Source organism: Siniperca chuatsi, linkage group LG3 (genome assembly GCF_020085105.1).
Source record: "Siniperca chuatsi isolate FFG_IHB_CAS linkage group LG3, ASM2008510v1, whole genome shotgun sequence".
Classification (NCBI taxonomy): Eukaryota; Metazoa; Chordata; class Actinopteri; order Centrarchiformes; family Sinipercidae; genus Siniperca; species Siniperca chuatsi.
In genome coordinates, this window is record NC_058044.1 from 23,894,478 (window position 1) to 23,906,762 (window position 12,285).

Consider the following 12,285-nt stretch of genomic DNA (forward strand, 5'->3'; position numbering starts at 1 on the left):
AATCGATTAATCATTTGAGTCACTGGTGAAGCATAAAAGGCCAAATATTTTGCTGGTTCCAGCTTCTTAAATGTGTATGTTATTGCTTTTCTCCATTTTTTTATCAGTTGAAATTGGTCATCTTTGTGTTTTGGACTGTTGGACAATCCCAGCAAACTGTCACCTTTGGCTCTGGGAAGTTATGAAGGGCATTTTTCACAATTTTCTGACATTAGACATAAGTGTTAATCCAGACAACACTTGGCAGATTAGACAATAATAAATAAAAATAATTGTTTGTTGCAACCCTAGTCATGCATAGGCGCTCTGGCAGATGATTGGATTAATGTGCCCTTGAAAAACTTGCACCAAAGCAGCATTGTGCACCAGTGTGCATGTTAAAAACAAAAGACAGAACAAAATATAATATTCCTTTTAAGATAGCAAAATGTGGATACACAGATAATTAAAAAAAAAAGTTACCTTTTTTGTGTGCCGCAGGCTTCTGTCAAAGGCCAGACTGCTAGTGACACTGTTTGTGTGGATGTGTGTGTGGATGTGTGTCTCAGTTTGGTAGTTTAATTGGAGTTGGTCACCAGAGAAGTGAACCTGGTGTTTGTGGTGCAGATCAGTCTTCAGCCTCTGGTGCTGCTGCAGCGAGAACATTCTGTTCTGCGCCGACGGAAGACATATGTTATCAATTATTTATTTCCCCTCATGCTACCTTCTTTTATTTAACTTAAAGATTTACACTAAATACCAGGCTTATAATCAGTGCACATTATTTTGGGACTTGCTTACTTCAGAGACTTGACGAAATGAATATCGTTGAAATTAGGTTTTAGAAGCAAGTAAATCTGTGTTTCAGCTGAAATTATTCACAACTAAATACAGCATACTACCAATACTTTCAAAACAATAACAAATATTACCATTATGCAATTGGAAATATTTTTTATTGTTTTGAAAGTATTTAAACCTACCCTCTCATCTCAGCAGGTTTCCTTAATATCACTTGATATATAGTGATAGCATTTGTGTAAGAGAGGAAGAGTGCTTTGTTAGGTGCAATGTTAATTAGAGACAGATTCTGCAGCAGGATCTGTCTCTAATCATGTCAGACTCTATTGGAGCGCTAATTGCATCAGTCTAGATAAACCTCCTTGGTCCTACTGTGCCAGCAGAAGCCATGTGTGGAGGTGACCGACTATGAACATTACTGTCCTCACTAATTTGTCCTCTTGTAGGGAGTTAAAATCTGATATTTGCTTTTCATTAACTCTGATTTCATGGCCAATTGTGGCAGGAAGAGACATCCAGGAAAGATCCAGTGGTGAACTTAACAATGTTCATTTTATAATGCTGCAGGCAGTGCTGGGCCTGTATTACCTATCCACTCGTTATTTAAAGAATTTTTAAAAGGACCCTTTCTTGCAGGGACTTGAAAGGGTAATGGCCAGGCTGTCTGGGGCAGAGAGATGAGAGCACAGGACTCAAAGATTTAATGTATTAGATAGTAAGCTCACCACTTTTACTATTGTAGAATGCAGTTTGCCTGTTCATTAAGTCTACCATGAATCTTTACAAGGTGCAGTCACAGCATGTCTTGCAGTGAATAATGTCAACCTGACGTTTCAGGTATGAGAAAATGGAACACCATACATCAGTGTTTCTTATATTGGTAATAATATAAAATGTTGCTCCGTGTCAAGGATATTAAAGGACTAGAGATATGGCCCAGAACTCCCTTATTCTTTAGGTTTCAGCTCCATAAATGTGAATAGTGAATGACAGATTGGACTGTGTGTTTGTTATTGGCACTGTGTGTGTGAATTTGAGACCTTGGAGGAGTAAACAAACCGTGGATCTGAACTTGATTAGTTGTTAATTAACTGCTCACAGAACAGAACTGTCCTTCAAACATCAACTAGGAGAGATGCTGTAAATGAATAATAGGCCGACAGCGGTGCTGCTGATGGTAGTGTGTGTGTGTAAGTGTGTATGTCACCACATGGGTGTGCATGCCATGGCCGGGCAGTTGCCAGATGGGACCACTCACTCAGGTGGATTGTGTTTGAGAATGCTGCGTCATTGTGTGCCACTGCGACTCTTTCGCTACACACAGACTTCGCTACTCCTGCTTTCATTCACAGTGTCAGTATCTACATAATTCCATCAAAGGGGTGGAGATGAAACAAATACTGGCACTGTCCATTCTCGATCATTTTGTTGCAGATCAGGGCTGCAACTGATGATTATTTTCATTATAAATTAATCCCGCAATAATACCGAATGCTTTTTAAGCACATTTATTTAGTTATTTGTTTAATTTTGATGAATAAAGAGTATCATGCAGTACTGCGGACAAAAATCTTTGATTTTGATGGACATTGCATTGAAGCTCACACTGGTCTGCACCTGGCTGTGTGTGCGTTGTAAAAGTAAGGAATTGTTGCAGTGCTGCGGATCACCAATACATTTAGTTTAAGCACGGCTGGCATTAGACAGTTCACTTCACAGTTTCAGCAGAGGCAGGCGCATTTTGAGCATTTTATTTCATCAGAAGACATTTCAGATACCTTTTCTGTGGTAAAATGATGAAAACTTAATTCTGATGTTTTTCCAACAAAATCAGCAACACGATGTGCCCTTCACGTGTTTCTGTGAATCTCTGCTGATTGTGTATATGTGTGAGAGAGATGGAGAGTGAGAGAGAGGATAAGGCATGATTGATTTATTGCTGAATTTTCTTTATTTTTCAAGCACTCCATTGTTGTATAAAGACATTTAGACCACAGCGGTAGTTATCTAGCCAGAACCTGATTAAGTTGACTTTAACGTTGTGGTCTATATTGTCTTAATAATGTTCAAAGACAGAATGGTCTCTGTAATCATCTGGCATTTATTAGAGGCTAAATTACAGTCTAGATTATTGTTCTGCTAAGAAAATCCTGAAAGGCTATTTCATCAAGGCTTATAAATACTGAGATGTTACTACTCTACTCAAAGTTTTGCTGTATGGAGTCTGGTCTTAAATATGCACACATGCTGTGTGACAAAACTGCACTGTTACACAGTTTTCCTTTCAGTAAAAAGCAACAGATTTTCATCTGACGTATTGAAAGGTTAGACTGTATTAAAAAAACGAAACAAGAACATGTCAACCAGTGAGAAAGGACCTAAAAATAAAGTGAAAGCAATGCTGCTTCTTCTCCTCTCCTCTGTGCCCCTACCCCGATCCAAACGAAAACGTTTTAGACACACCCCTGGTAAACAGGATCATCCAGTGGTAGTGAAGTATTTTAACATACAGCAGAGTGCAGCTGGAGAAAAGCATTCCCATTACACACCAGTCCATCTGGTCCAACCCACACACATAATAAAAATCTCTTAGCACTTCATACAGACAGTTTATGCAACTCTGAAGTCACTTCTGGGAAATGCTTGTGAAATGAGCGGGTTTTCAAGTCTCAAGCCTTTGTTTAGTATGCAGATTGCTGTGACACAAATCATCATGGTACTGCGAAATTTAGTCAACATCTGTCTAAAGGTTTCACAGTTTAGAACACGTAATCAGTTCACAGTGGAAGGGGTTGGTGTAACGCCACAGAGCACGCAGATCAGTTTGTTTGGCAATAAGTAATTGAATGTATTGATTCTTTAATTCATGGGATCTCTTCCTTTTTAAAGACTTGGTCACCTTGGTCAATAGGTTATAAATACAAATATTCTTACATAACGATGATAGCAGAGTTCTTGTATCAGCTGAGACCCTTCATAAATACAGTATTGTCCACATTAATGTCTCCGTTCAGCTAGACATAAACCCAGAGGCCATGTCAGAGATGGAAGAGTACATCCAACTCATTGTATATGAGTTTTTACATTACAAAAACAAAATGTAATTACAGTACAAGTCCAGAAAACTTTTCATGAAGGCAAAGAGACGCAGATGCTTTGTAGGTGCTGGAAAAAATGACAAAAGACTTTAATTTATATTATTTTATATTGAACACGAACACAAAAGGTGTGTAATATTTGTCAGGATTAGCTCTGTGTTGTCAGACTTGAGTGAGCCGTCATCAGTCTTTGCTGTACTTCGTTAGCCGCAGGTACTTTAGCTGTGTTTTGAGGGGAATGTTTCTGTGCTTTTTACCCCGTGCTGCCAGCTGATGTTTTGAGACACTCACAGTTCATTTATCACTACCTGTAGAGCATGTTACCGTACTAGCATACTACTAGAATGTTAATAGTGTTACCATACTAACACTGGCATGTTAGCATGCTACATTTGCTAGATTATTTTTGCTAAGTTACTATACTGTTAATACAAACTCAATTCAGAAATCAAAGTAATTGGTAATTTCACCTATAAAAAAAACCACACCCCACCATAAAACCACTATAAAACATAAAACTATCAAGATTTAAAAAAAAAAAAAAAAAGCATCAATACATCAAGTGCATAATAATAATACATGCCCAGGTGAAAAAAGTGGAGTGCTAATAAATACTAACATTGATCAAGGGTGATCAAACACTAACATCACTAATGCCAAATTGCATTGCCATCATTAATGTTACCAGTTCATCTGTGCTTTTTCTAACCAGTCAAAATGTCTGATGCGAAATACGTGAAATGATAAGTAGCTGATGGGATTTGGTTATTAGTTTGATATTGGAGGTATTGTGCTGCTTGTGTGTCTAAAAAGTAAATTTGCCAAAGTTTGTATATAAAGTTATAGCATATTTCAATGTGTACTGTATATTTCAACAGTTTTTCCAGTTACATTGCTTTGGAAAAGGGAGTTTCATTGTAAACATATTAACTTAGTAAAGAAACTATTTAGTACTAAATGTAGGGAAAGTAAAAGTAAAGTAACTAGTTGATTTCCAAATTAACTCTCCTCACGTTGTTGAAGACTGTGTCTGTCTTAGGCAGTGCACCCTTTACCTGAACTGTAAACACACTCACAGTCTTACACACCACGGTCCTATCTGCCTCGCTCAGGAGAATTTTGTGGTGTTACCATGGCAGCGAGATGCATATACACACACGGACACACAGGCGTGGCGATGTGCTTTTGATACAAGTCTGTTTACAGAGAGCAGGTTTGCCTTGACACTGGGTCATTAGGCTTCACAGCTGACAGCTCACAGACAGACAAGACTCAATCTCAAATTCTCCCACTTTTTTGTGTTGTTGTTTCTGTCTCTGCTGCTCTCCTTCTCCAGAGGTGGTTATCATCCATACAACCACCTATACACACATACACACACACACACACACACACACACACACTCACGCACTCACTCAATGAAGTGGGAAAGGAAAGATTGAATGTACCAACCATATGCGAGGGAGAATTTGTTGTGTTTCCATGGATATAGTAACTAATGACATCACTCACAGAAGGAGAGACATTCCAGAAGGTCGTAAATAAGAGAACGAAGGAAGAAGCAGGACGAGAAGAAGACGAGGCAGCTCCCATGCTCTCCTCTCTGTGTGTGTGTGTGTGTGTGTGTGTCCATGCACTCAGTAATTTTTAACTGGTGGTAACAGAAATGTCTTGTTTCATTATTAACTCACTGAAGTGTTGGTTACACTGCAGGCTGAAGAAGGAACTAATTTTCGCAAAAAGGCTTGTGTGTGTGTGTGTGTGCAGGTGATGCAACATCCTCCTGACTGAAGTCATGCTTTGTCTTTAAAGTTTTATAAACTCTTGTAAGTTTGTTGGACTGCAACTCTTATCTCACTCACACCTTCCAACACCAACACAAGTAACGGCTGACATACTCTTGTGCAGTAGTTGGCTGCAATTCTTCCCGCCAGAGCTCTGCCAGATATGTTGTGTTCACAGACTGAAGCCTGAAAAGAAACAGATATACAGGCTAGGAACTAACAGGGTAACATAGAGGATAAATTACAGGTGTTTTTATTTTTTAAGTGCCAATTGTCTTGGTTGCTGGAGATATGAAGGTTCGTTTTCATACCTACAGAGGAAGCTACTTGTAAAATTCTACGAACCTAAAAATTGCAGAGCTAGATGTTCCATCACACTAACTATAAAGCATTACTTTTTAAAGCATCGGTCTTATTACATGTTAACTGAGTTGACTGTTTTCACGTCAGTCTTATAATTATATTACACTTTGCTTACCATCAATCGCCCGTCTGTAGGAGTTAATTTTAAGCAGGGTTTGACAGTGAAACATTGACGCAATTGAATTGCCCCAGTGTCACATCAATCACATTGTTTGTGCGCTGCAATATGAAGAGAGGGCTGGACTGAAATAACTGAGCTAAATGCAAAAGCAAAAATGACACTGATGTACTTTAAAGTGATAGTCCACTCAAAATGCATGCTGAGTATCAAACACGCAATGTAGACATGAAAAGTGGCTGTAAAAAGTTTGTAGTTTGCTTATCAACGGAGAACATCTGCTGTGATCAGCTTGAATTCATTATGTTTCAGTGGATTCCAATAGTGACACATTTTCACAGTAAAAATATCCACAGAATCTTGCCACATTTTGGGGAAACTGGACAGTGGAGAAGTGGATTATGCTGCAGGAGTGGTTTGAAAAGTCTCTATGGATGTTTTGGAAGTTATTACCCTTGGAATCCATTGAAACTGTTTAAATTCAAGCTGACTACAGCCATTTTATAGCCACGGTTTAAAACTGAGTGTTTGATACCCAAAACAAAGCTTTTGGGTGGAGTATAACTTCAAGAAATTACTAGATAAATGGACCTTTGATTTGTACAGAGGGACAGTGTGTGACCAACATGTTGAATAGACATTACATATCACTCATATACAGTGTAAACAAGGCCATCAAGTGCATTCAGGCAGTATAACATGCAGTAGGTTGCAGCTGTAAGTAAGAGTCCTACATTAGACCTGTATTATAGATTCATTATGCATATTGTCAAGCAAAGCTCGGAAAACACTAACAAGTATGCTTGTAAGACTGTCTTACATATTCTTAAAGAAGCTTACCTTTATTCCCCTGTGTAAAGTCTATCTGCATTGTAAAGACGAAAGAAGAATAGAAAAGGAAGTTAAAGCAAGAGAGAAGAAACCTGTAGAGATGCGATCTTGATTATACAAACTCAAGCCTTTTTTCATTTATTACATCTCTAAATAATCAGTGTCCTATAGATCATTGTTTTGCATGCAGCCAATTTAAAATGTTTCCCTTTGGACTGGGTCATGACAGGCAGTAAGAAATCAGGACAAAGTGAAACAAACTATGGCAGGTGTTCCCTGCAGAGGAAACATTTGCTCCAGCACGACAAAACAACTTAACCTGTTGTCTCCCTGTGGTTACTTTACCCACAGAAAGAAGTGGACAGAGTGATAATTGGATTTTGCTTTGCATTGCATTTAGATATAAAAAGCCAACACAAGAGTATTTGTGTGTGTGTGTGTGTGTGTGTGTGTGTGTGTGTGTGTGTGTGTACAGTGTGTGCATGCGCCGTGTGTTGTCGCCAACACACTCTCCGTTTGTGTAGTCTGTTCACAGTGGGTGCAGAGAGTCACAGACACAAATATATCGCAGAATAACACTCTGTCCTGCATGGGCTAAATGCTAACAAGGCTGAAAATAGAAAATTGGATTGTTAGCCTCTAAACTGTGGAACTACAACCCTGTCAAAAACATGATAATGAGAATAAGGAAATAATGCAAATGCATCCTCCCATTTGTAAGGCCACAGAGGATCCATATCTGTGGATCTGTGTAGGCGGGAAATCTACAAAAAGGGGCATTTGAGTCTTATTTATTTTATGCCAGTGAACCTGAAAGCCACACATAAAACTAATGCAACTAGCAAAACAAGCAGAACGAGCACAGAGCATGAGTCAATAAAGGAAGCTAAAGATGAAGTGGTGCAGTCGGTCACCCAGTTCATGGTGTGGAGGACTGAGCTGAAGTAGTCGGTTGTGCCGGCTGCCGACCTCTGTGCTGTCAGGGCGGCTGAAGCTTTGCTTGCCTTGATGGTGTTGGAATCTCATTTAACTGCTGGGTGACATACTTCATTATTGTGCTCTCTGCTCTCTCTGCAGATATGTATATATATAGATATAGATATATATATATATATATATATATATATATATATATATATATATATATATATATATATATATATATATATATATATATATATATATATATATATATATATATATATATATATATATATATATATATATATATATATATATATATAGATATATATATATATATATATAGATATATAGATATAGATATAGCTATATATATATATATATATAGATATATAGATATAGATATATATATAGATATATATATAGATATATATATATATATATATATATATATATATATATATATATATATATATATATATATATATATATATAGATATATAGATAGAGATATATATATATATATATAGATATATATATATATATAGATATATATATATATATATATATATATATAGATATATATATATATATATAGATATATATATATATATATATAGATATATATATATATATATATATATATATATATCTATATATATCTATATATATATATACTCTTTGTGTCAGTGATTTATCAATCTCAGACAGTGGCAATAATAGACCTTGCGTTTCATTGTCAGCATATATTGTTGCTCACTTCCGTTGTTATGTTGTGGCTTTTGCATTTGTGTTTTCCATTAATGTGCTTGTGTTTTTTGAATTTGTTGTTGAAAGTGTTTTGGATATGCAGTTCGTTCGACACGTCTCGGCCACCGTATAACACTTAACTAAGATGGTGAACATGGGCTGCATTTACCAACCATTTTGTCTGACTGTGTAAATGTATGCACTATATACTGTAGTGCCCTCAAAATGCCACAACGGAACAAAAAAAGTTGTGCCCATGGCATGAACACTACTTTCTGCTAACAATCCCACAATGCAATGCTTCACATTTTATAGATCTGAAAGCTTGTGCGACACTTCACCTGTCAGTGAAATGATGAGGATTCATAAGTGTCTGAAATCTAGATGTACTGCTCGCTATAAAACATTATACCTGCTTAGCATCAGCATGTTAGCATTGTCATTGTGAGCCTGTTAGGATGTTGATGTTAGTACTTAGCTCAAAGCAACTCTGTGCCTAAGTACGGCCTCACAGAGCTGCTAGCATGGCTGTAGACTGTTAGTCTTGTTTTATGACATGCACCTCCTGTTCCTATTGATTTTGAATGCGCTGTATGCCTGGCCTTCAACAGAGAGCCCCAAAAACAGTGTCCAAACATGTGTGGACAAATGCATTAATTAAGATAACATAAATGTAATCTTCTTCTTGAAAATAGTAGCATAGCATTAGTTAACGGAAACACTGAAACACACTGATTCACAATTTGATGTACTTCCTGTATGGAAATTTGCTTATGAATTGCACAACATTTAGGTGGAAGCATATTGTCTGCCAAAACCACAAAGAAAACACAAAGTCTACTTTAATTTAATTGTCTTACCTTTGATGACACCATCCTGTCATAACTTAAAGGACATTAAAAACCTTATTTTAAACAGCAGTTTATAATTGTAGTCACATGATATGTGACACACAAAAAAATTATAATTGCACCAGACATTTAACATTTAATTAGCATGTTTCTGTGGCACAAGGGTGACATTAATCAAATTTAGTTTTACATTATCGTTTTTTAGACAGTCACATATCCATCCTGCTAAAATTCAAATGTAAATTGCAGCTGTCCTTTACATTTTAATTTTTAGATTTCAAAAGAACGGGGCCCAGATGTATAAACAATGCAAACACACAAAAACAAGCATATTCCATTTCCCACACAAAACTGGTATTTATAAAAACAACACATAGGGTGAGAATGTACCTATGAATTTTGAAGTGAAGTGGAGGATGAAAAAAATAAGTTAATATCCATTATTATTCTTATACGTTGTCAGCAAATTTCAGGAAGCATGCATGGTTTTTAAGTCTACACACCTATTTACCAAATGCCAATCAAATTCACATTTATAAACGTCACTTTAATTGATTGCTTGTGTGTGCTCAATTTTACTATCCTATTTATTTTAGTCAGCTTTTGGTGTTTTGCATTTGACATAATTTTGTTTTTGTTTTGTTTATGTTCTTTTCATTTGTTGTTTGCTTTATTCTAAGGCACTTTATGACTTCTGTTACAATATGTTGATTGATATTTTGATATTGATGATGATGAGAAATCACTGCTGATGACATGTGCTTGTATTTATTTGGAAGACACTTTTGTTCAAATTGACATAAATTGACATAACTGTAGATTGCAGTAATGTGCGGAAGTCTGCCGGAACAAGACAAGTAGAAGTAAAAGCAAGGCCCACTACGCCATTGTTTACTCAAAACATTTGTTTTCATTTGCTTCCAAGTTGTCAGTTTTCAGTTTTCGAATTCCTGGCATTGCCATTCTTTTTTTCTTTTTTTGTGCAAATTCATAAAAACGTAAGGGAGAAAATTCAAACAACTTTTGGATTTGATTTTGAGTTATGAGTTTTTGCCTTTTAACATCAATACAATATAGTTACTAATTTAAATTTTTATTGAAATTATTGAAATTATGCTTAATTGAAATAATAACTAGTTGTTTTTTTTCTTTTTCGTAGTCACATCCCACAAGTACTGCAGGCCTGAGACCCATTTCTGGTTTAAGCCCACAGTTTATGACTTCAAGATATGTGGAACTCACGCAGTTTCGTTTACCAGAAAAAGAGTGAGCAATGAGCTCAACACAGTGTTACAGGATTTTTCTATGCAGTGACAGCATGTAAAGTGTGTGTGTGTGTGTGTGTGTGTGTGTGTGTCTCTGTGCGTCGTTCGTTGGGTGAGTGTGTTAAACCGCTGCACACAGCTGCCCTTCGCTTGCCAGCTGGACACCAGACGACCCAGGCAGCAGCAGCTGGAAAAATGGACAGAATGTTCTAAGGTGGAGAGGAGAGGAGAGTATTTGTGACCCAGCCAGCCAGACTGAGAAACTAAATGTTAGGCTTTTCAGACCAAACTCTTTCAATGAACACCCACTTCTCCCCAACTCCTCGACCCATTCCCCGAATTTCATGCTCCCTCTCTTCCTGCAGTAGGGAAAGTACCCAACTACTGCTAAGATCCCTCCCACCCTCCCACCCCACTTATGGCCCAGGAATGAGGTGCTGGCTGGCAGCTCTCACATGAAGCAGTGTGGAGGAGAATGGCCTAGCTAGGACAGGCGCCCATGGGACAGGCAGCCCACAGTGGGGGCGATTGTTCTCCAGACCTGGCCTGTGTCGCTCACTGCTGCTTCCCCCTCACACCTGCCTTCTCTTCCTCAAACGCCATCACCCCTCCTTTACTTTTGTCCTGCTTCTCTTCCTCATATAGGTCTGCCCAACCTTCGAACTTAAACAAAGCAGCAGAGCTACAGATGGAAGAAATGGGGAAAGAAACTGGGAGCAGTGACTGGCGGGAGGGAGGGAGCTGCAGAGGAATCAGTCAGGGAGGCTGAGGTGGATGAAAGCAACCACAGAGCAGTCTGTGTTTAGTGGGTTAGTGGAGCGCTGGCCTTCACTTACAGGGACTTGGACCACTTCGCCACCACGATGCAGCAGATACCAATCTGTCCTACGATCAGACCTACATCACAGTTTTCATCACCAAACTCAGGACTTTTTTTGTTTAAATTTTTGTGCAGAGGGAAGATGGATGAAGTCAAACAGATATCAATCTTTTTTAGTGACTTTCTTTGACTTTTTCATTTCCTCCATCTCTCTGTATCTTCATATTTATCTTTTCCTCTCCAGAGCCCATGCCCACTCCCCTTCTGTCATTCCCTCTGCCTGAGCACAAAGTAGTCAATGACTGTGTGTGTGTGTGTGTGTGTGTGTTATCCTCCAGCTCAGAATAAGTGGCACCAGACAGGCCTTATAAGGAGTGGTTAGATCATTGGCCACACCGTTAGTAAAACAGAACCATATGTGTGCTGTGTGTGTGTGTGTGTGTTTGTGCGCAGACCTATACCTCAAGTGTGTTCTACTGTGTGTGTGTGTGTGTGTGTGTGTGTGTGTGTGTGTGTGTGTGTGTGTGTGTAACTAAAACCATGTGTGTGCAGAGGTAGCTGAGAGAACGGGAGCCTGTTGCTAATAGACATGGTGAAGGTCACATTATATGGTCATGTTAAACACACACACACACACACACACACACTCTCTCTACTTAATCTCCTCTTGTCTAAAGTTTTTGTATACAGTCGAGTAGCACACA

At 37.9% G+C, this 12,285-nt stretch overlaps 2 protein-coding genes across 4 annotated transcripts in view; one reads left to right on the top strand and one right to left on the bottom strand.

The window, feature by feature from the left end:
* The window catches only part of LOC122873523 (somatostatin-like receptor F_48D10.1), a 32,375-nt gene extending 31,820 nt beyond the window's left edge, over positions 1-555 (bottom strand). The window contains exon 1 of the mRNA XM_044190312.1: positions 463-555. The gene's annotated coding sequence lies outside the window, so the exon portion shown is untranslated. The remainder of the gene's footprint in view (positions 1-462) is intronic.
* pkd1a (polycystic kidney disease 1a) overlaps positions 1-12,285 on the top strand; it is a 64,283-nt gene that overhangs the window by 1,395 nt on the left and 50,603 nt on the right. The window lies entirely within an intron of this gene.